This window comes from Erpetoichthys calabaricus, chromosome 5, assembly GCF_900747795.2.
Source record: "Erpetoichthys calabaricus chromosome 5, fErpCal1.3, whole genome shotgun sequence".
Lineage (NCBI taxonomy): Eukaryota > Metazoa > Chordata > Cladistia > Polypteriformes > Polypteridae > Erpetoichthys > Erpetoichthys calabaricus.
Window position 1 is genome coordinate 147,565,840 of NC_041398.2, and position 23,306 is coordinate 147,589,145.

A 23,306-nucleotide genomic window follows, 5' to 3' on the forward strand; every position below is an offset into this window, starting at 1 on the left:
TGAACTGAACATCAAACAAATAGCCACTGAATGGTCAATATCCCTCCAGTATTTGGCAGTAAAAACTAGTAATGACATCTTCCCTTATCCATTAATTGTTCCTTATCATTGTGGGTGACTGTAACATCAACATTTATAATCCTACAGTATATGTGATCACGCACAAATTGTGTTATTTGTTCATGGCTTCTATTTTTCGCTGCTCATTTCTTAATCTAATTCAGAGGTTTGACTTTCAAATGTTTATCGATTATTTGGTGTTTAATATTTTATTTTAGTTTGTATCCTGTGTTATTAATGTCATCTTTGCTTACATTCCTATTGTATTCCTGTGAATATTTGTGAAGTTCTTTGAGAATGGGAAAAGTTCTATATAAATAAAATGTTTATTATTATTATTATTACTACAAATTGCCAAGAGTTTGGGTTTTATTGCTGACTTGGGGGGTATTTTCCGTACGTCGCTTAAATCATCCGAGATCAGATGCCTCATCTTGGATGAGTTAATGCCAGTGAAACTCATCCGGGATAAGTCGGTTTTTCAAACGCAGCTGTGTAGTAGATTAGTCTAGCTGGATCTAATCATCCGTGATGAATGCGCGCGCCCGCGCTGAATTGAAAAGCCCATATATATTGAGTGTAGCAAACATGATCAGCAAGTCTTTGATAGGCTGTAACAAAATGACGAAAGAACGGGCACGTTTTTTTTTCACACAAGCGGAGCAAGACCTTTCATTCGAAGGACATGAAGAATTTCAAGATTTAATATGCACAAGGGGTAACACTGCAAAAGCAGCCCAAACCAGAAAAGACGGTTGGCAAAAAGTGGCCGACAAATTAAAAGCGTGTGCATTGTACTTACTGAAAGCAGCGTTTCATTTCCGGTTTGAGTGAACACTGGCGGGACTGGTCGCCACTGCTCGCCGGTAACTAGACTATTGATTTTGCTATGACTAGTGATTTTGATGGTATTTTTTGCCATTATTGCTGACATCTCTGCATGGCTGTATGTGCTGTGTATGCATTTAGCTTCAGCCTAACCCTCGTTTCATTTGAAACTTACTGGTTTATTCTCTGGATGCCTGAGCTGCCTGTGGCCTCCTCGCCTACAATGTGGACTGGTAGGATATTCGCCTGGTTAATGTTTGTTTGGAGTCTTCTGTCGCTCATTATCCAACCTGCGACTGGCCTCCTCCAGTACCCAGCTGCTGAGCTTCTTCGACTGCATCTTCACCAGTCTGTGCCTCTGCTGTTGGTGCTGTATTTCGACCCGGACGTCATACTTCTCCCTCGTCAGAGATACATCCACCGTGGGTCCCGCCGGAGATTCCGAACAGATGCCTCAAAAGGAATTAACTCTTTTTGGTCTGATTTTTGGCACCCTCCATATAACACAGATAGGAACGCTGACCATAGCGTGTTGGCCAGCTTAGCTTGGTTGACTAACACCACTGTCAAATGCGACAGCAACATTGTCAGCTTTGGTCTACTGAACATCCGCTCACTCATGAGCAAGTGACATCTCATTCAGGATCTCCTCATTGAGTTTGACTTTCTCTGTTTAACTGAGACTTGGCAGCAACCTCAAGACTTTTCACAACTTAATGAATGCACCCCCCCGGGGTTTGTTTACGCTTGTCAACCCCGTGCCTCTGGCCGTGGAGGAGGTGTCGCGATAATTTATTGCGAGAAGTGGAAAGTCCTGCCATTGCCTGCTCCTGCTGTTATCTCTTTTGAATCAACTGTGTGTCAACTGTCTGGGCCAGTTCCTACCATCATTGCAACTGTCTACCGTCCTCCTAAGTCAAACAACAATTTTTTGAATGATCTTGCTACCTTCCTTACCCATTTGTCTATAATTACTCCAAGTATAATTCTGCTGGGAGATTTTAATATACATCTGGACAATATCAATATCCCTCTCACTAGAGAGTTTTTATCTTGCCTGGAGAGTTTTAGATACCAGCAGCACACTGATGTTCCTACCCATTGTAAAGGACATATCTTGGACCTGATCTGCTGCTCTGGTGTTGTTCCTTTTGATCTTACAGCAGATGAACTCACTATAACCGATCATTTTCTCCGTTCATTCAATGCCAAACTTACCTTTTCTGTTCCTAAGCTTCCACGTCTCATAGCCTTTCGTAACATTAAGTCTTCTAGAATTGATTCCCAAATGGACATGTATAATTTATCCACTCCCATAGAACTGGTCTCATATTATAACACTTGTCTTAATGGTATTCTTAATTCTCTTGCTCCACTAAAAACCAGATCTGTTTCTTTTTCTTTTTCTGCCCCCTGGTTTATGCCTGAACTTCGGCTTCTGAAAGCTAAAGGAAGGCAACTTGAAAGGTTGTATAAAAAATCCGGACTCTTTGTCCACAAAGAGATATATAAAAATCATCTACTCTATTACAAGGATTGTATAGCCCAAACCAAATCTAATTATTACACTCAGTTAAATACTTGTAATACAGGTAACACCAAGTCTTTGTTTTCTTTACTTAATAATGTTACAGAATCTCCAGACTCTTTACCATCTCACCTTTACTCAACTGCTTTCTATAATTCTCTTATGTCCTTTTTCAATGAGAAAATCCAAAGGATACATCAGCACCTTGGTCCAGATCCTCTCTGTATTCCTTCTGAACTACACTCGCCTATTCATTCTTTCTCTTCTTTCCAGCTTCCCACTTCCTCTGAAATCTCAGATCTCATCTGTAAATCCAAGTCATCTACTTGTCAGCTGGACCCCCTGCCTACAGTTCTGGTTAAAGCCTGCCTCCCCTCTCTAGTCCCTCTCATTTCTGCAATCATTCACTCTTCTCTTACTACTGGTATTATTCCCTCATCTTTTAAAACTGCTGCTATAACCCCAATACTAAAAAAACCTGGTGCTGATCCTACTAATTTCAATAATATTTGCCCCATTTCTAACTTGCCCTTTATCTCCAAAATTCTTGAAAAAATAGTAGCTATCCAACTTCACACCCACTTATCTCACAATAATCTATATGAAAAGTTCCAGTCTGGTTTTTGCCCTCTTTATAGTACAGAAATGGCACTTGTTAAAACTACCAATGACCTCCTTATGGCTGCTGACTCTGGTCTAATCACTATTCTCATCCTCCTTGATCTGAGTGCGGCCTTTGATACTATTTGCCATACCACTCTCCTTAATAAATTATCTTTGATTGGCATTACTCACACTCCACTTGATTGGTTTAGATCCTACCACTCAGGCCGCACTCAGTTCATACAGCTTAAAACCTTCACATCCCAACAACCCGCTGTTACTTCTGGTGTGCCCCAGGTCTCTGTCCTGGGGCCTCTTCTTTTTATTATTTACCTTCTTCCCCTTGGCAATATTTTTCGCAAATATAACATTAATTTTCACTGTTATGCTGATGACACCCAGCTCTACCTTGCTAGTAAACCCACCTCCTCTTTTCCACCACCCTCGCTTATTGACTGCATCTCTGAAATTAAATCCTGGTTTTCTTCGAATTTTCTTAAATTAAACAGTGACAAAACTGAGGTTCTCCTCATTGGTTCAAAATCATCATTATCCAAAACCAATAATCTTTCTCTTATTATTGATAACTCTGTTGTTTCCCCATCATCTCAGGTCAAGAGTCTGGGTGTCATCCTCGACAGTACTCTGTCTTTCCAATGTCACATTAATAACATCACCCGGTCTGCTTACTTCCTCCTACGTAATATTAATTGCATTTGCCCCTCCCTCACTCCTCATACCACTGCCATTCTTGTTCATAGTCTTGTTACTTCTCAGCTGGACTACTGCAATTCACTCCTCTTTGGTCTCCCTAATAAATCTATTCATAAGCTTCAGTTAGTCCAGAATTTTGTAGCATGTATCATCACTCGAACCCCATTTATTCACCATATTACTCTGGTCTTGCAGCAGCTTCATTTGCTCCCGATCAAGATTCTTCTATTAACATTTAAGGACATCCATAACCTCACCCCTCCATATGTCTGACCTTCTTCATGTTACCATTCCATCCCGTAACCTTAGATCCTCTTCCTCCTCCCTCCCGCCCGTCTAACCACCATGGGGAGCAGAGCATTCATCCGTTCTGCTCCCAAGCTCTGGAATTCATTACCTGCGGAGCTCTGAAACATCAAATCATATTCATTTTTTAAATGCAAACTTAAAACGCATCTGTTTAAAATGGCTTTTTCTTTTTCCTTCTGATTATAGTGGTTTTGTTTGGTTTTAATTTTTAGATTTTCTGATGTTTTAAGTTGTTTATAATTGTGCCTTTTATTTATTTATTTATTGTTTGTTCGGTGTCCTTGAGTTCTCTGAAAGGCACCTTGTATAAATAAAATGTATTATTATTATTATTATTTCCTATGTGTCAGATTAATTATTATTTAATATGTCATAATTCCAGATCAAACGTGAGCACAAGGAGAACATGGGAACAGGTTAAAGTGAAGTACAAGAATATACTTCAAACTGGTAAATATTGGTATATAACTATTTACAGAATTGTTGACATAAAGAATCATATATAAGGTAAAGAACATTAATTTTAAAGCTAATAAGAAGGCAGACAAGCAAAAAACAGGTGGAGGTCCACGCGGTCCAGACCTAACCCCTGCTGAAGACTTGGCTCTCCAGCAAAATGCCCATCGCCCTGTTTCTGAGGGCATTCCAGGGGGAAGCTCCTCCTCAGAACCAGTGGCAGGATGCAGTGGTCACTTCATTTCAGGTAAAGGATGGTCATTGCATATATTTGTCCTCAATGTGTGCCATAGGTATGTTCTATATAGCGCTCTTTTTTTGTTGGGTCAGTTGCAGGGAATGTCATATCCCTAGAACCTCTGTCTGACCAACAAGATATTGACAAAGGTCAAATATTTGATGAAGACACTGTGTCTGATTATTCATCAGGAGGAGAGGTACATTTTCCAAATAATGTTTGACCAAGGTGGCACGGTGGCGCAGTGGGTAGCACTGCTGCCTCGCAGTTAGGAGACCTGGATTCGCTTCCCGAGTCCTCCCTGCGTGGTGTTTGCATGTTCTCCCTGTGTCTGCATGGGTTTCCTCCGGGCACTCCGGTTTCCTCCCACAGTCCAAAGACATGCAGGTTAGGTGGACTGGCGATTCTAAATTGGCCCTAGTGTGTGCTTGGTGTGCGGGTGTGTTTGTGTGTGTCCTGCGGTGGGTTGGCACCCTGCCCGGGACTGGTTCCTGCCTTGTGCCCTGTGTTGGCTGGGATTGGCTCCAGCAGACCCCCGTGACCCTGTGTTTGGATTCAGCGGGTTGGAAAATGGATGGATGGATGTTTGATCAAACTCCACTCTGATCAGTCCCATGTGCCCCAATCACATTTGGAAACCCTGGGTAATGAGAATATTAGGCTGATTGTGAGATTCTTTATGGAACTGTTGGTGTTTTTGCCTCTGTATTACCTACCTGCAATGGCATGAAACGCCTCTTTTATCGTCTGCACACGCAGGTGTCCAGGAAACACAATGAAAACCCGAAGGAAATATTTCAGAGCCAAACAGACTTTACAAATTGCCTGGCAAACTGCACTTTTAGTTAGATTTTCCGCATCGCCTACAGTATATAAAAAAGTGCCGCTTGCAAAAAACCTCAAAGTAATGCCTACTGTCTGTGTGGTTGTGAGAGCCCGACTTCGCCGAGTTTGACTTCGAATATAATGTCCTAATAAATTTTTGAGGTACAATATTTTCCCTCGGCTAAAGCAGTATCTTTTGAAAAGAATTTCCTCCAGGAGCAATAAAGGATCTTGCTGATCGCGCAAACCCCTCTCTATATGAAATTCTCTTCTTATAATTTGCGCACCGATATCAATTGGTCGCTCATTCATGAACGGCAAAGTCATGACTGAATGAATTCCATGCATGGACACATTAAGTGTGTGAGCTAATCCTTGTTTACATCGAACAAACCTGCTCTGAGCAGGTTTGAGGATTAGGATGTGTTGCTATGACAACACTTCCAGCAAGAGTTTCGAAAAACCGACAGATCCAGGATCAGGCCAAATCGTCAACAATTACATCTGGCTAAATGAGTAATCCACGTACGAAAAATGCCCCGCTGGTCAGTGTCTGTATGCAGTTTGCATGTTCTCCCCATGTACCTGTATATATACATTGAGTGTGCATAACTTCAGGCAATGTTTTATAATTGGATATTCGAAGAGTGTCATTAAACATTCTCAATTACCAAAATATATTTATTCCTACATCTTTTGTAAATTACACCCATCTTTGATAGGCTCACAGGGAGTTTTTGCATATTTACTATTAAGTGAAAGATCCGAGATGTTGCTTTAAAAGATACTGTAGAAATGCATCATACACGTGGATAATCTTTAATCATTATTTTCGTTATTACTGTTAACACAGTTCAAGTAGTGACATCAGCAGTTTTTAAAAAAATAACCAAAGAAAGAATTCCCTGTAAAAAATACACTTTCAAAGTTTCAAAATGGATAGATGACATATAGTCAGATAAGTTACCAAAATAAATATAACAGTAAAATGTAAGTATAACAGTATATTTGAGCAGTGGCCTTAACTGCTTCCAAAGGCAATCTCAGAAACAAAAAAGAAAACATTTTTGAAATTAAATAACCATTTGGTTAAACTTGGTGCAGGTTAAAGAAGCAAATGACATCAAATTACACTACCTATTTGATTTTTGCAGTTTTGATTATACTGGAAGCCTTGAACTGTCAGATTATCAGGAGAAAATGGAGTTCTGTCACAGACAGTAAAATAGTATGTGTTAAGTTGATAGGTACAATATGAATGACATGACAACTACCTGTATGAAGAAAACTGTTTTTACATTTTCAAAGCTGTGTCCATGTGCACATTCTTGGTGAGTAATGCAAAACTAGCAAAATGAGACAAAAACTAAAAGTTAACAAATGAAAAATTAAAACTAAATGAAAACTAAAATTAGAAAATGGCAAAAATCAAAAACTTAATAAAAATTAAAAAATAACATCAAAAACTAAATAAAAACTAAAGCTAAAATATCCAAAATAAAATAAAATAAGTAAAAAGTAGAAAAAAAATGGATTGTTATACAGGCAAAAATATTCACCATGTAGCCATCATATGGATGAATGGGTGGGAAAGGTTCCTAATTTATCATTATTACGATAAAGTTATTAAACATATTTCAAATATATTATTGTATTAAATAAACTGTATGGGTTTATATTTCTGAATTATTTCAGATTGAAGATACTGCACAGAGATTCCAACATTCACTTGAAATCTACTTTATCAACCAGAGGATTATAATAACCAAGGCTCTGCTGAAAATATATTGTGGGAAAAAAAACTCAGCACTGTTGCTCACTTTTAGAAAATAAACTGCTACATCAACATCAGTTTTGTGGTAGACAATTGAATGCCACAGAAATGTCGATGTGTTGCTATGAAATGTTCAAATATATGTCTCAGTCAACAAACCACCAAATACATATTGTGCTCTGATAATCATTTTCAACATTCATTTACAAATATAAAGCTATACTGCTGAAATAAACTGGCCTCAATTTATCAGGTACCTTACTATGGGACATAACATAGACTTCTAAGTCTTCTACAACTTTGTAACACAAAAGTGTAATGAAGAACTGTTGTGTAGTAATTGTTCGATGGTGCCTTGGTACATTAATATATTTGTGTAGAATGCCAATTTTCTTAACATTCAAAAGACAATTTGTATGAATACCAAAAAGGAGATTATTTATTGAGATGCGTAATTTCAATAAAATACAAAAATGGACAGCAATTGTGTTTTTTAAATGCTTGTACTGAATTCTTTGAATTTTGTAGACATACAGCAGAAAACAGCATTTGGGCAAAATAACGGGAAAGTACAGTCAAATTGTTAGTCGTGGAAGTTGTTTTGTATGGGCAGAATTATTCACTTGTACATGACTGTTATTTTCTTGGTGTTTATTTTTTATTTCAGAAAAATATATTGCCCATTTCTGTGCATCATAAAGAGTTCGGTCTATTGTTGGATTTATGTCCCCGTGAATTTCCACCATGTAACACTTGTCTTTAGCATTTGGAATGATATATTTGTCAGTGGCCAGTGTGGTGGTGCACCGGTTAGCTTCAGAGTCCTACATTTGAATTTGCCCTTGACATTCTCTATGCGGAGTTTGTATAGCTTCTTCTTGTGTATACAGGGTTTTCTCTGACTTCTCCTACATCATAACAACACAGAGTTGGTGAGTCTAAATTGGTAGAGAAGAGTTGTCTGTGTGAATGTGAGCTATCTTGTACCTGAAGCAGCCAAGATGGGTTCCAGCACACACAACCCTCACATTAGATAATGAATGGATAAACAAAAACAAATTACACTTTCTCACCTTCACCAATAAAATATAAGTTACTCTTTTCAAGTACATGAGCAGTATTTTATAACAGATAAATCACTAAAAAGTAAATTACTGGAATTGCTGAATGATCTTCAAAGTTGCCAATGGATGACAGGAATGTACAATTTTCAGTCTTTTCAAGAATGTTTTTCATTATCGTACAGACCATGAGACTTAGCTAATGCAATCCATAATGTGAGCATAATAGTAAAATTTATATGCTGCTCATTCATGGATAAGTCAATTAGCAAGAAACAAATTTAATGTACTGTAGTTGTAATGGATAAATGTATTTAAAATGTAACAAGTTTTTATTTTATTACATTTCAAATGAGTAGTGTATAGCATATAGAATCCATTGCAAATAATATAATTAAACAATATTATATATTGAATACATTTTGTATTTTATACATTAGTAAAATTAAAGTTTACCTTATTTCCCTTTTCTTTTTCTACAAAAGAAGCAAGGAAAAAAGAAGAGAAAGGAAACTATATTAGACAAAAATGCATTAAAAATTATGAAGATGGATAGAAATTTTACAGTGATTATATGTAATCAATGAATAATTTAAGAGTGCTAGCTGAGTAGAGTATGGATTAAAAAATAGAGTTGTATCTCATTGAATGGATTGATTTTTCACAAATTTTACACATTTAACAACTTTTTTACTCAGTTCTTTGCAAAAATAATATATTAGGTGGGTTACTACAAAAAACAAAAAAGATATTTGGATATAGTAGACTATCGCACAAGCATGCTTAAAGAACAATGGTGTTTCATACAGTCTTACTCTGTAAAGGGCTATTATACAATGAGAATTTACAGACATTCTAATAGTTCTTAATAAGTAGAGAAAAGCCAAGCAAAATGACACCTTTTATTGGCTAACTAAAAAGATTACAATATACAAGCTTTCGAGGCAACTCAGGCCCCTTCTTCAGGCAAGATGTAATACAGAAACTGGAGTTCCCTGTGTTTATATACACTCTAGGACAAGAAACAACATTGGTAAATATTTAAATGAGAAATTTTAAATGTAAAAAATTAATAGATTTATTCAGGCTAGGGTTAATTTAACAAGAGAGAAAAGAACAATGTATTGTCAAGATCTCTGGATAAGATAACTGTCCAACAAAGTCTTTTGAAGTTTGTAATGAGTTTTTTCAAAACAATGTGGGTCTGTAGACAGGTTGTCTGTCATTCTGAGAGATGTAAACAATCCTCATATCTGGCCATAAAACTCTTGTCTTTATTCAATCCATGTTGTAAAGTATTAAATTTTAGCATGAGTTTAACTTCCCATTCTTTTCTCTCTTGCTGTGTTTTGAAGTTGCCCATAAGCACTGTGACTTTAAAGTCCTTCTCACAGTGTCCATGGCTGTTGAAGTGGGCCGCCACAGGAACATCTGTGTTGCCATGTTTAATGTGGAACCTGTGTAAATTCATTCTCTGGCGGAGTGTTTGTCCAGTTTCTCCCACATAGAGTGCAGTGTCAGGACATTTCATGCAGAAAATTAGGTAGACTACATTAGATGATCTGCAGGAAAATGATCCCTTTATGTGATGTTCAATAATAAGTAGACAAACACTAGTATGGTCTAGTATGGTATAAGCCAGGGACCTAGCCAAAAAGCCGCCACAGAAGGCAAGCATCTAAATACAGCTCTTGAATGTAGGGTATAATTGTGTATAAAGTTTGACAATCAACAGAGATTTATGCGATTCACAGTTTTGAAGTAAATTACCCCATGTTTTATACAAACTAAGAAAGTTTATATTCTGTCTAGGAATGACTTTCACAAATTATTCTACCAATTGTGAAGTCCATTTCTCCAGTTCTGTTTCATATTATCTGTGTGATGAAAGACTGCTGTAGTGTTCATAGACTTCATTATGGTTTCCTTTACTGTTACAGCCATCCATGCATGCCTAGACTTTAGCAAAGATCTATCAAAGCAGAAGCTAGGGACTCTGATCTGTAGGGTTAGGGTTACTTTGTTGGACTTGCCAGGGACCTCGTTTGCTGAATTATTTCCTGAAAATTTAAAGTCCACTGCCTTAATCAAATTTTGCTTTGTGAGTCTAATGCAGTGTTTCTCAACCTCAGTCCTGGGGACCCACTGTGGCTGCATGTTTTTGTTCCAACCAGCTTCTGTTTTTAATTGGACTCCTGGGCTAATTAAGTGAACTGTTGTTTCCCAAGTTCTGTGTTTTGGGAACAATATAGAAATTAGAAAACTAAGTTTGGTTAAAAAGAAAAAAAAAAAAAATATATATATATATATATATATATATTAAAATGTACCAAGAAGTTATATGGGAATAATGTATTTTTTTCTTTTTAACAATATTTTCATCTTGATTTTCATTCTATTTTTCTAGGTATTCTAATTGTTTAATTAATCCATTATTTACTAATTACTGGATCTGATGCTAAAGTAGTTGCAGCCTTTGCTTATTCACTGTTGTTTGCTAGCGTGTCTGCTCTGCTCATTTTTAATTCTCATTAATAAGATACAACAAAGGGGAAAAACTACACAGAGAAAGGACAAAATATGATGAAATCAACAAAAGAGAATTAAGCATTTAAATCTATAGCAAAAGCAGAAATATTTCTAAGTGTCTTATAAATGTAAAAATCATGCTGCTGTGCTTTTCTGAATGTAGAATAAAAGAAAAATAATATCAGCTAATTAAATGAGATCAGTGTTATCAGGTGTTGTCACTAATTAGGAATCCGGTTGGAACAAAAACCTGCAGCCACAGGGGTTCACCAGGACCGGGTTTGGGAAACACTGGTCTAGTGTAACACATGTTCCACATTCATTCATTCATTCAGAGAACACCATGGCAGCAGCACTATGCCAATACAATTATACCAAAACAACAAACAAATATGGTGTCACAGCAAGACGGTAAATGTTTCCTACTTTTTCATTTCATGTTATTTTTCGATTCCTTGAAGTTGTAAACCTCTAATTGGAAACACACTTTTTGAAAATCAATCAAGGAAAAGCTACAAAAAATTAACAGACTCTTAATCATAAGAATAATACTGATTACTTGTTTCACAGGCTGTTAGATGTGATAGGAGCTGGTGAGACACAGAGGAAAATTAAGGACTTGCTGTGCTATTATGGTTTCATTTTTCAATAGTATTTGGAGTTGCTGTCTTATATACTGTATATTGTGAGGAGCAAATGAGGGAGAGGTTAACCAAAGAAAAATTGGGGTGGCAACTGGGTCACCTCATTTACTGCCAAAGGCCAAAAAAAAGCAGACAAAAATGACCACGTGGTGATGCAACAGAAATAAGGCATAACAGTTGCCTTCCTAGCCTTTGGGGCTCTCTTAAGCTCCATCATGCAAGACTCCTGGAAACTCAATCTTCCAGGACCTCTCAAATTTATAGCATCCCAACTAGAAGAGGTATGGATTAGCTGACTCGGGGCATGCCTTAGGTTCACTCACAGGGCAGCTTCTCGGAGCTAAGAAAGAGAAAGGAGATGTAATTGTTAGTATTCGCACCCCCTCTTGACCCGGTGGGGTACTGCATATATATATATTGTCTCTTCTTCTTTATCTCTCTCTCTCTCCTTCTTTCTCCTCCACTCTCCCTCCGGCAAGCTTTGTCCTCCTCCTCCTGACTATGGCTCCCGGAGTAGTGTCTGCTGGCTTCTTATATAGGGCACCCAGAAGTACTTTAGGTGTCTGATGATGTGTTTCTGGCAGCATCTGTCCTCCACAAAATATATATATACAGTGGACCCTTGACTTGCGAACTCAATTTGTTTGCAAGGGCTGGTTGTAACTCAAGTTGGTTGTAAGTCAAAACTATTTTTCCCATAAGAAATAATGGAAATGCCCTTAATGTGTTCCGAACCTCCCACAGCAACACTTACTTAACTTTTTTTAATAAAAAAGGGTTGTATAATGTGCATAATTTACCAAAAACACCAATAATTTTTCTAATGTACTAACCAAAAAGTTATAAAAAATGTCTAGCCTACCAGAAACAACAATTTCATACTTTACTCACCATTTAAGTTGACATCTTTGGCTTGCAGGAAGGAGGAGGAGAATGAAATGGAAGGTGGTTATTGTTTAGAAGGAGTTTCCTTATACAAATCTTTTCTTTGTAAAATTGTCGAGATGGTGGATTTCGACATGCTGTTACATATTAGCAAGATCGGTCACACAAACGCCACTCCACACAATATTTCCACACAATTTCCTTCTTCGTTTCGATTGTGATCGATTTCTTTACCTTCGTTACCTTCACTTCCTTCCTTAGCAATTATCGAAAATAAATTATATAAATCACTGCACTGACCGAAATTACGTCCACAAACACATGTATCTGGGCTCCGACTGATGCTTACAAACGCTCTCTGCTGTTTGTTTACAATCGCACAAGCGGATACACGTGACCGCATTCGGGTCGTAACGCAAGATTTTGGTCGTAATTCAAAACAAAAATTTTGGTCGTAAAGCAAGTTGTTCGCATGTCATATATCAAGGGTCGACTGTATATATATATATATATATATTATATATATATAATATATATATATATATATATATATATATATATATATATACAGTCTATATATAACTGTATATATACAGTTTATATATATAAATAGGGGGCAGCATGGTGGCGCAGTGGTAGCACTGCTGCCTCGCAGTTAGGAGACCCGGGTTTGCTTCCTGGGTCCTCCCTGCATGGAGTTTGCATGTTCTCCTTGTGTCTGCGTGGGTTTCCTCTGGGTGCTCCGGTTTCCTCCCACAGTCCAAAGACATGCAGGTTAGGTGCATTGGCGATCCTAAATTGTCCCTAGTGTTTGCTTGGTGTGTGGATGTGTGTGTGTGCGTGTGTGTGTGTGTGTGTGTCTGTGTGTGTGCCCTGTGGTGGGCTGGTGCCCTGCCCGGGGTTTGTTTCCTGCCTTGCACCCTGTGTTGGCTGGGATTGGCTCCAGCAGACCCCTGTGACCCTTAAGTTAGGATATAGCAGGTTGGATAATGGATGGAGGATGGATATATATATATATAGTCACAAAAGTAGACCACAGACATCAAGTGGTTTGGGGCAGCCACCCGTATATTATGCCTTGGCTGCAAATGGGTTGAATTGGCTGAGATGTTTACAGGTTTGAGTTCAAAACAGATTGTAAAATGAAAAGATGGTGGCTTTAAAGTCCGAGACAGGAAGTGATGTCATCGGGACCGGAACTGGAAGTGACGTCTTCTGGACTGGAAGTGACATCATCACTGACACCTGAAACGGAAGTGATGTCACCAAGACTGGAAGTGACATCATCCATTGCTCTGGTACTGGAAGTGCCGTCATCACTGGTGCTGGGACCTAGCGAGATTTCCCGTGGATGGTCTGCAGAAGATTGAGAAAGAGAGTTAGTGCAGCTTGCCACCCCCAGCCTGGCATGGTAGTACTATTCTTAAGGCCTTTCAGCTGTCTCCTAATCGCATTTTATATATATATATTTATATATGTCATTCTCAAAGTCTCAAACTAATGTCAAAATAAAAACAAAAAACTGCTAAAATAAAAATAAGGATGCTGACATTAAAGCTTCTGAACATTCATACAAACAGAAACAAGAGAAACTTTTTTCTCTAAACTTTACTTAAAACTCAATAAACTTGCTTTGTCTCTCTTAATTTTAGGCAGTAAAGCCATGCTTTTTCTGTTGTATAGTATTTTGTAGTTGGTAGAGCTCCAAAATACCCTACTTAATCTTGCCCTTTCTCCATGTATACTTAGGTTCTCAGGCACTAGACTGGCAATGTGATGACATAAATCAGAAGAAGAGAACAGGACAGGATAATTGGTTTGTTGAGCTCCACTACAATCCTGCTATAAATGTTTGTCCTGCTTCTACTTGGTGTTTTGATCAATAATTTTTATCAAGACATTTGAAATTATATTAGAAGCTGCTCTAAACAAAAAAGTGTTCGAAAATATTTTAATGAAAGAAAAGCTGCTTTCCTGTTGTTGGCTAAAGTTGTTGCCTTTTGAACAGTGACTAAAGATTGAAGAAACCACACCAAAACAATTTTAAATGGCCAGAAACAAGAAAGCCAAAATCGTTATGAAATGTCTAACACATTATATAGTATATGGCAAGGGTCAAGAGCAATTCCAGTTCTTCTATATTTAGGAGATGGTATACAAGGGTAAGTCAAAAAATAAAGGCAATTTGAAAATTAAGGCAATTTGAAAGATAGAAGCTGACACAATACGAAATGTTGATGATGGCTTATGGGTAGTTCAAACATGCACAGTGCTATGCTCTGCTGTTTTCTGTTTAAGTAAAATCTGGCATCAGATTACTGTACCAACAAATATACCAGATGTTCCTGGTGTGGACGCTAGGGGTCGCTGTTGCCCCGTTGAACCCACCAGACAGATGTCCTGGACACACGATAAAAGCACCAAGAAGAATCTTTAATAATTTTTCTTCAATAAGTGCACAAAGCACCACACACTCCACAATTCTCCAATAATAATAATAAACAATAATCAATAATCACAATCAATCCTCCACACCCAGCAGCTCCGTCACACTCACATGCCACATCATCCTTCTCAAATGTCCCGGAAGTACTGCGGGCTTCCGTCCTCGTGACTCTGAAGTACTTCCGGGTTAGTATAACAGGAATAGTCCCCAGGTTCTTGATGAGCTCCCCCTGGCGGCACCCACAGAATCCAACAGGGCTGAAGAAACTGACTCTATGTCCCATGTTGCCCTGAGATAATCCGGGGAACCATTTCCATCCAGGGGAGCTGCCATCTAGTGTCGCGGGGGATGTAGTGCCCTGAAAAGGCTGCTTTTCTTCCATTCCTCTGTTGAGGGACGTCCCGGCCAGGCTGAAACACCTGCCGTCATCACACTGGTTATGTTTGTTTTAGAAAAGCTAGGTCATTATGCAGTAGCAGGTGATTGCTGATTTATATTTGAGATAGATAAATATGGGGAAATTAAACTAAGGACTCCTTTTGAATGTTTAGCATTAAATGTGGTGAATTTTAACACTTATGAACTAAGGATTTTTTGGCATTTAGTTGTGCCTAAATTACATACCCAAAAATATTCTATTATTTTGCTTATTTAGTAAAGGAGCTGCAAGTGGCTGAAGAATAGTGAGTACAACACTATTTTTTTAAAAGAAAGCATTTATATGATAAAAAACTTTATGCAAGCATTTTCGAGACAACTCAGGCCCCTTCTTCAGGCAAGATGTAAGCTTGCATATTGTAATCTTTTTAGTTAGCCAATAAAAGGTGTCATTTTGCTTCACTTCTCACTACATCCTGTAGACAGAGGGAAACCTTACATTTTGTACAATAGATTGGTATTTTTGCGTCATAATTCACACATCTTCTCCTGTTATCTGTTTCAGTTGTCCACAGAAGTTTAGTCAGTCAGTCAGTCATTTTCCAACCTGCCATTTCCTAACACAGGGTCACAAGGGTCTGCTGGAGCCAATCCCAGCCAACACAGGGCACAAGGCAGGAACAAATCCCGGGCAGGATTCCAGCCCACCGCAGGGCACACACACACCCACACACCAAGCACACACTAGGGACAATTTAGGATCACCAATGCACCTAACCTGCATGTCTTTGGACTGTGGGAGGAAACAGCACCCGGAGGAAACCCACGCAGACACGGGGAGAACCCAGGTCTCCTTACTGCGAGGCAGCAGCGTTACCACAGAAGTTTAGTGTTTGTTTATTTATTTATTTATGTATGTATGTATGTATGTTATTGATTTTTTCTTCTCACTTAAAGTCTACAATAAATTAAGTACATACATACCTGTATATTTTTGTACCAGCTTTTTCCAGTGTTGGATTCAGGGTTTGGGACAGTTTCCTGTCAGCCCTGGGTGCAGGGTAGGAAACAGCTGTGAATAGGGCTCTCCAGAGCTAGTCACACACATCCCACATCCATCCAGCCAGTGTTTCTTAGCCACTTTTGGACTGCAGATGGCTGATGCTCTGTCATGAGCACGAAACTTGTTCACGGTGTAATCGGCCTCATCCCACCACAGATTCTGATTAAGCTCTCTTCATTCAAGCGCTCGCTTCAACCAGCGCCCTATTGGCTGCTTCTCGATTTTTTCCTCCCAATTTGTAATCATTCCAGTTTCTGCCTTCTCAGTCAGGGTTTGGGTACTTTAGGGGAGAGGTTTGGGTGTAGCAAGCGTGATTAAAAACAGGATAAAAATACTGCACAGTACTCTCTATCCCTTGGGTGGGGGTGAGATGGTGGGGGGAAGTTGTTGGGAAGTATACCGTGACACTAGCTGAAATGGCTTATTTTTCTTCATGTGCTTGCAATACAGTGATACGAGTGGCTTAATACACTAACATTCGATTGAAGGTTGGCAGGGGTCACCATGTGAAACTGCATGGAGCAGCATGGCACACCACAATTCAAATACATTCAATTGATGAGTGATCTCTCATGAAAGTTTGTACAGTGTGATTCAGTGACATTAAATTTAGGGGGTGTAGATGGAGTTCCCACATGAAACTGTGTGGCACAACATGATACAAAAGCTTTCAATCAAAGTGTGATCCTCTGTAAAAGTTTGCACAGCTAGTGCCATTCAATTAAAGGGCTCGTCACATGAAACATTGAGCAGGTGTGCAAAGAAGTTGAAATTGAAAGAGCACTGCTCAGAAAACTAACATAGGGATAACATGCTGCAGACAGGATAATGATTTGTTGATTGAACCCATGTCACTTGAACTGTAAAAGTGCATGCTGCGATACTTCAGTTATACTAAGCAGTACTTACACCTGTGTTTCTTAAGTAAAATCCTAGAGAACGTATTTGTTATGCAGCTAAATGACCACCTCAATAAACATGCTATTCTTGATAAGTTTGAGACGGGTTTCAGAACAAATCACAGTACAGAAACTGCACTCGTTAATCTGTTCTCATCCTGTTAGATCCGAGTGCTGCATTTGATACCATTGATCACAATATTCTTAGAAATCACCTTAGTCATTTGGTGGGCCTCTCTGGCAGTGTCTTAAATTGGTTTGAGTCCTACCTGGCAGGTAGAAAATTCTTTGTTAGTTGTGGTAATTATACTTCAATGCATAATGTGAGTTACCACAGCTATGCTGATGACACACAACTGTATTTATCAATAGTGCCTGATGACCCCGACTCTCTTGATTCACTGAAACAATGTCTTACTTGTGTTTCTGAATGGATGAGTAGTAATTTTCTCAAACTAAATAAGGAGAAAACAGAAATTTTAGTGATTGGCAAAAAATTATATAATAAAGAAATTAGAAACAAACGTGATGCATTAGGATTAAAAGTCAAGACGGAGGTAAAGAATTTAGGGGTAACTATTGACTCTGACCTGAATTTCAAATCACATATTAATCAGATTACTAGGACAGCATTTTTCACTTAAGAAATATAGCAAAAGTTAGACCTCTTATAACATTGCAAGATGCTGAGAAATTAGTTCACACTTTCGTTTTCAGTCAGCTAGATTACTGTAACCCAGTCCTCTCAGGACTACCCAAAAAAGACATAAATCAATTGCAACTAGGGCTGAATACAGCTGCTAGAATCTTAACTAGGAAAAGAAAATCCGAGCAAATTTTTCGAGTTTTGATGTCACTACATTGGTTACCTGTGTCATTTAGGATTGACTTTAAAATACTGCTTATGGTTTACAAAGCCTTAAATAATCTCATTCCATCCTATATTTCAGAAAGTCTTTCACCTTACACTACAAATCGTAACCTTAGATCTTCAAATGAGTGTCTGCTTATTATTCCAAGAGCTAAACTTAAAAGAAGTGGTGAGGCGGCCTTCTGCTGTTATGCACCTAAAATCTGGAATAGCTTGCCAATAGGAATTCGCCAGGCTAATACAGTGGAGCACTTTAAAGAACTGCTGAAAACACATTACTTTAACATGGCTTTCTCATGGCTTCATTTTAGTTACTGTAAATCCTGATGCTCTGTATATTTAATTAATTATCATTATCATTCATGGTGGCTCCGAAATCCGTACTAACCCCTACTTTCTCTGCTGTTCTGTTTCCGGTTTTCTGTGGTGGCGATCTACGCCACCACCACCTGATCAAAGCATTGTGATGTCCCTACATTGATGGATTAAAGACCAGAAGTCCTCATGACCATCATCATCAAGTTCTTCCATATGAACCCTGAATACAATGAGGACTGATTGAGGTCATTTACGTTAGGTAGAAGGCCTAGAGGGGGCTGGACGGTCTCATGGCCTCGGAACCCCTGCAGATTTTATTTTTTCTCCAGCCGTCTGGAGTTTTTTTTTTGTTTTTTCTGTCCTCCATGGACATCGGACCTTACTTTTATTCTATGTTAATTAGTATTGCCTAATTTTATTTTCTTATATATTGTCTTTTTTTCTCTTTCTTCATCCTGTAAAGCACTTTGAGGTACATCATTTGTATGAAAATGATCTATATAAATAAATGTTGTTGTTGTTACAAACCAAATATAGCATTGAGTCCTTTAGCAAATGTCTCGTTCTCAACAGAGTCAGGTCTTCACATTCTGTATCACTAGCATTCTGTACCTTTTCTAGGACTTCCTCACCCATATGGTTTCTTTCTTTTGAAGAAGAAGACATTTCCTTAGTACAAACATCAAGTTTTATTGCACATCAACCAAACAATCTGTATGTATTCTCACAGAGCTTGTGTGAAAAAAATGTATACAAATGCGTAAAGATGAGCTGTTGCATAAGCAATATATTTCCTGCCTTTTATGCACAGCTCTGACATGTAGTATAAGTGCTAATCATAGACAACTATACATCACTGAAAAGGTCGTAAACTCAGCTTTCCAGTGGTAATGAACCTTTAATTGTATGTGGTGCAACATAGGTGGGATCTCTCATAAAAGCAGATTCACTCAGCTATGATATGCTTCTCGCTTCTGCATATATGTGTTTATATTTTACTAATGAAAGAGTGCAGACAACAAGGAAACTTATGATTTATTTAAAAGAAGTCACCCTTGGCATCTAAAAATGCCATTATTGCTTTTGATTGAGTTGTGAGTTTATTGCAACATACACAAACAACTTTGAAATATGGAGGTGTCTACTATTGTTTTAGATAATCCTTCATCTTAAAGAGGATTATTTATATGAAGATTTACACAATTTAATGAAAATGTTTGATTATTATATCATACTGAGGCAATATTCTTTGGGCACTATAATATTAATTGGTTAGAAAAAAGTGACAAATAATTAAAGATTAAAGGGCCCACCAGAATTGTGATAAATACTGAAACCTAGTCAATATTATATTCACAGATAACAAAAACGCAATTTATTTAACAGGTCTCTTTGATCTTAATCTGATGCTGACCATTAGGAAACTTTAAAAAATCCAAATGTAGAAGACAATTGGATAGAATGTCTAAACTTGTACAATCTGAAAAAAAAGCTTGGTAGTATTAACTGGGATTACCTTTTAGAAATAAATTATGTATAACTTTATGCTGTTGTAGTAGTTTGGCTAGTACTTTAATTAATTTGAGAAAATTAAATAATTTTTACCATGGTTGAATGGAGATCTTTGTAAATTTATGAAAAAAGGAGATCATGCTTTCAAAATATTTGTACCAATTTTACCAGTGTACACCAATTTTAATATCTGTAAAGGTCTAAAACTAAACTAAAGCAATTCAGGAAATACAGCAAGGTAAAGCATCATTTTACTCTAAACCTAGAGAGCATGCCACTGGGCATGGTGCATCCATTTGGAAGCAACTAAATACTTTAACTAAGTAATCACATTACCAAAAAATTTAGGAACTGAAATTAAATTGATTGTCTCTCATTGATAATGTGCTGGAATTTAATATGTACTTTATACAATCAGCAGAAGAAAAAGGGGCAAAATTGTGCCTGTATAATTCTGTAATGAAAATGTGAAGTGTTCATTGGAGGAAATGTACTGTAGTGGGGGGCAATGTTCCTTGACCTGAAAAAGGCATTTGATGCTGTTAACTGTAACATTCTTCTGTCTAAACTATCTACATTTCATTTTTCTAAACAAGCATGTGACTGGTTTGCCTTACAGCTTCAAACTACTTGTAGAAAACAATGTGTCAAAGTTAACCAAGAAAAATCTGCCCTTAATAGCAGCAGAATGGGCATTCCTCCAGGTTCAGTTCTGGGTCCATTGCTCTTTTGTCTTTATATAAATGACTTGCCTACAAGAGGTCCAGAGGCTGGCTGCCAGCTTTATCCTGATGATACTGTAAAATATATATCTGCTAAGATGTCCAGTAGAGCAGCTGAGGCTTAGTCTAATTATATGAATAATGGCTCTATACAAACCATGTTACATTAAATTGAAAAAAAAGGTTCTGACTATTTTTCATTAGAAAACAGCCTATATTTGTAATAAACATCTAAACCATGGATACAAAATGAAAAAACAGAGGAGGTTAGAAATGCTAAATATTTGTGAATAAAACTACATTCACAACATAAAGTTGATTAACTTTTAAAGAAAATAGTAAAGACTGATCATAATTGTTTCAAACTTATCAGACACTGTATTACTAATAAGGCAGCACAGTTATTCATGCATACATACTATAGCTTTTTCTTACTTTTTATGCTGTATTATAGTTTAGTCTGAAGTTCCACAATTCACAAATAAACACAGTACATCTTTTTTTGTAATCAGACATTAAAGATGCATAAAAACAGTAAGATTGGGATTATTGCCACATATGAAAAAATATACACTGCTTAGCTTTGAAAACTGCTTACATTTTTCATACCTCAAACTAGTCTTCAAATGTGTAATCATTAATTCTATTTACCAAGAATTTTGTAGATTTATAGGTAGATAAGAAGGAAATAAAATTAGAATGCATGAACTTTGTTACCAATTTTTGCCTCTGTGGATATTGGGCTGCACAATTCTGGAGGCAAAACTCAGGAGAAATGTAATACCCTGCTGCCATTCAAAATATAACAAGGTTTGAATTAGTTTAAGCTTCAGTAATTCAGGATGTTCATAAAAAATGTAATGATTTACTTCCTGAGATAGATGTACATAATAAATAAGAATAGTTGCATTAAGTATTTAAAATATTAAAATTTGTGCTTCAGTTTAAATGTTTAAAGTCTAAATATTCTTGATTGTAATAGCCATCTGTCATTCCTCACCCTCTGATAGAGGTCCATAAAGGGCTAGATCCCTAGTAAAGGGTCTAAAATTTTAAAAAGTATCATATTCATAATCCCTATAACCTTGATAAAATCTAAAACAATACCCTATACTCTTATATTTGAAATCTGTCATTTTTAACCTTTAACAAGTGGGTCTTAAAGGGCTAGGATCACTGGTAAAGAATAAATTAAAACTGAAAAAAAAAATAAAATTGATATTTTAATATTAAACATATCTGTGATCTGTAACCATGAAATACTGTAGATAAAACAATGCTCCAAGTTCCTATAATACTGATTGCCATTTTATCAAATGTTTGTGAAAAGGAATACATTTTAATCCCTCATATCCCTTTAGGAATGAACCCCTAGGATTAGTTGATATGACATGAATGATTTCAAGTGTTTCTGATAATTTTGCTGATGATTCCTATTGGTTTACTCTTTATCATAAGGCTATAATTTTCTGCACAAAATAGGGTCCTTAATTGACATAAAAGTTGAACGGTATAAAAGATGTGGGGGTCAGATGAGTGACCAGTGAGTCAGAAGGGACCAGACAAAAAAAAATGGAACTTGAAAGCGTTCATAAGCAATTCTTATGAACTCAATTTGTATTACTAATAGCCAAACCCCATCTAATAATATACCAGCAGTTTATGTTGCATGCATTTGTGTCAGATATGTTCTGAGATTTTTCAGGTAAGGAAGACATGCATTTTGAGGTAAGGTAGTTCTCTTCACTAATCATGGTGCTGGAGAGTGGCAATTTACTGCATGTTGAATAGTACTTGAAAATATAAAACTACATTTTGGACAATCAGCTTTCTCTTTAAATGGATTTCAACTCTGAAATATGTTATCAGCTGAAATAAAATTAATTCAAGATATAAAATTAATATAATGGTTAAGTACTTTATTGGTTAAAAGCAAATCTGAAATATACTCACAGGTTTTTCTTTATTTAACTTTGTTGTAGTTTAAAAGCCTGACTAGAGATACACGTTGGAAATTAGCAGTAGTTATGAACTCTTTGTGCACCACACAATTTCACTGCAGCCAGCTCAGTCACATCCTAAGTCAAGATAAACCTTTTAACAATCCTTCTTCTCCTGTTTGGGAATGTGTGATCTGATTATTAAAAAAAAATAATCACATTTCACCTATGAATAACTATAATAATTGCAGGGGACAAAAGCAATTCTCAAATATTTATACTACTTATTAACTTTCCTAGACGAGGGGCATAGTGTTTAAACCAGATTTTTAAAATGATCCTGGAGCATATCAGTCACAAGGGCATTATTTGAAACAGGCTCTACTTAACATACTCCTGTATACAGAGCTTTATAGCACAAGATAGTTGATTATCCACTACACGTCATCTTGGACCAAATAAGTTGAACTTTTGATGCCAGAGAACCCCACATGACTAATTCACACACTCCACATCTCTTGACAATCACCCATACATTGTCTGTTGCTACTATTGTCAGGAAAGTCAACACTATTTTTTAATAAAACCACCTCTTATTTTGGATGATTTTCCTTTCTTGGTATCTATCCACTATAGTCTATAAAGCACTATATTCTTTGATGTTTACTATCATATAAGAGATAATTGTATGTCTCATTGATAA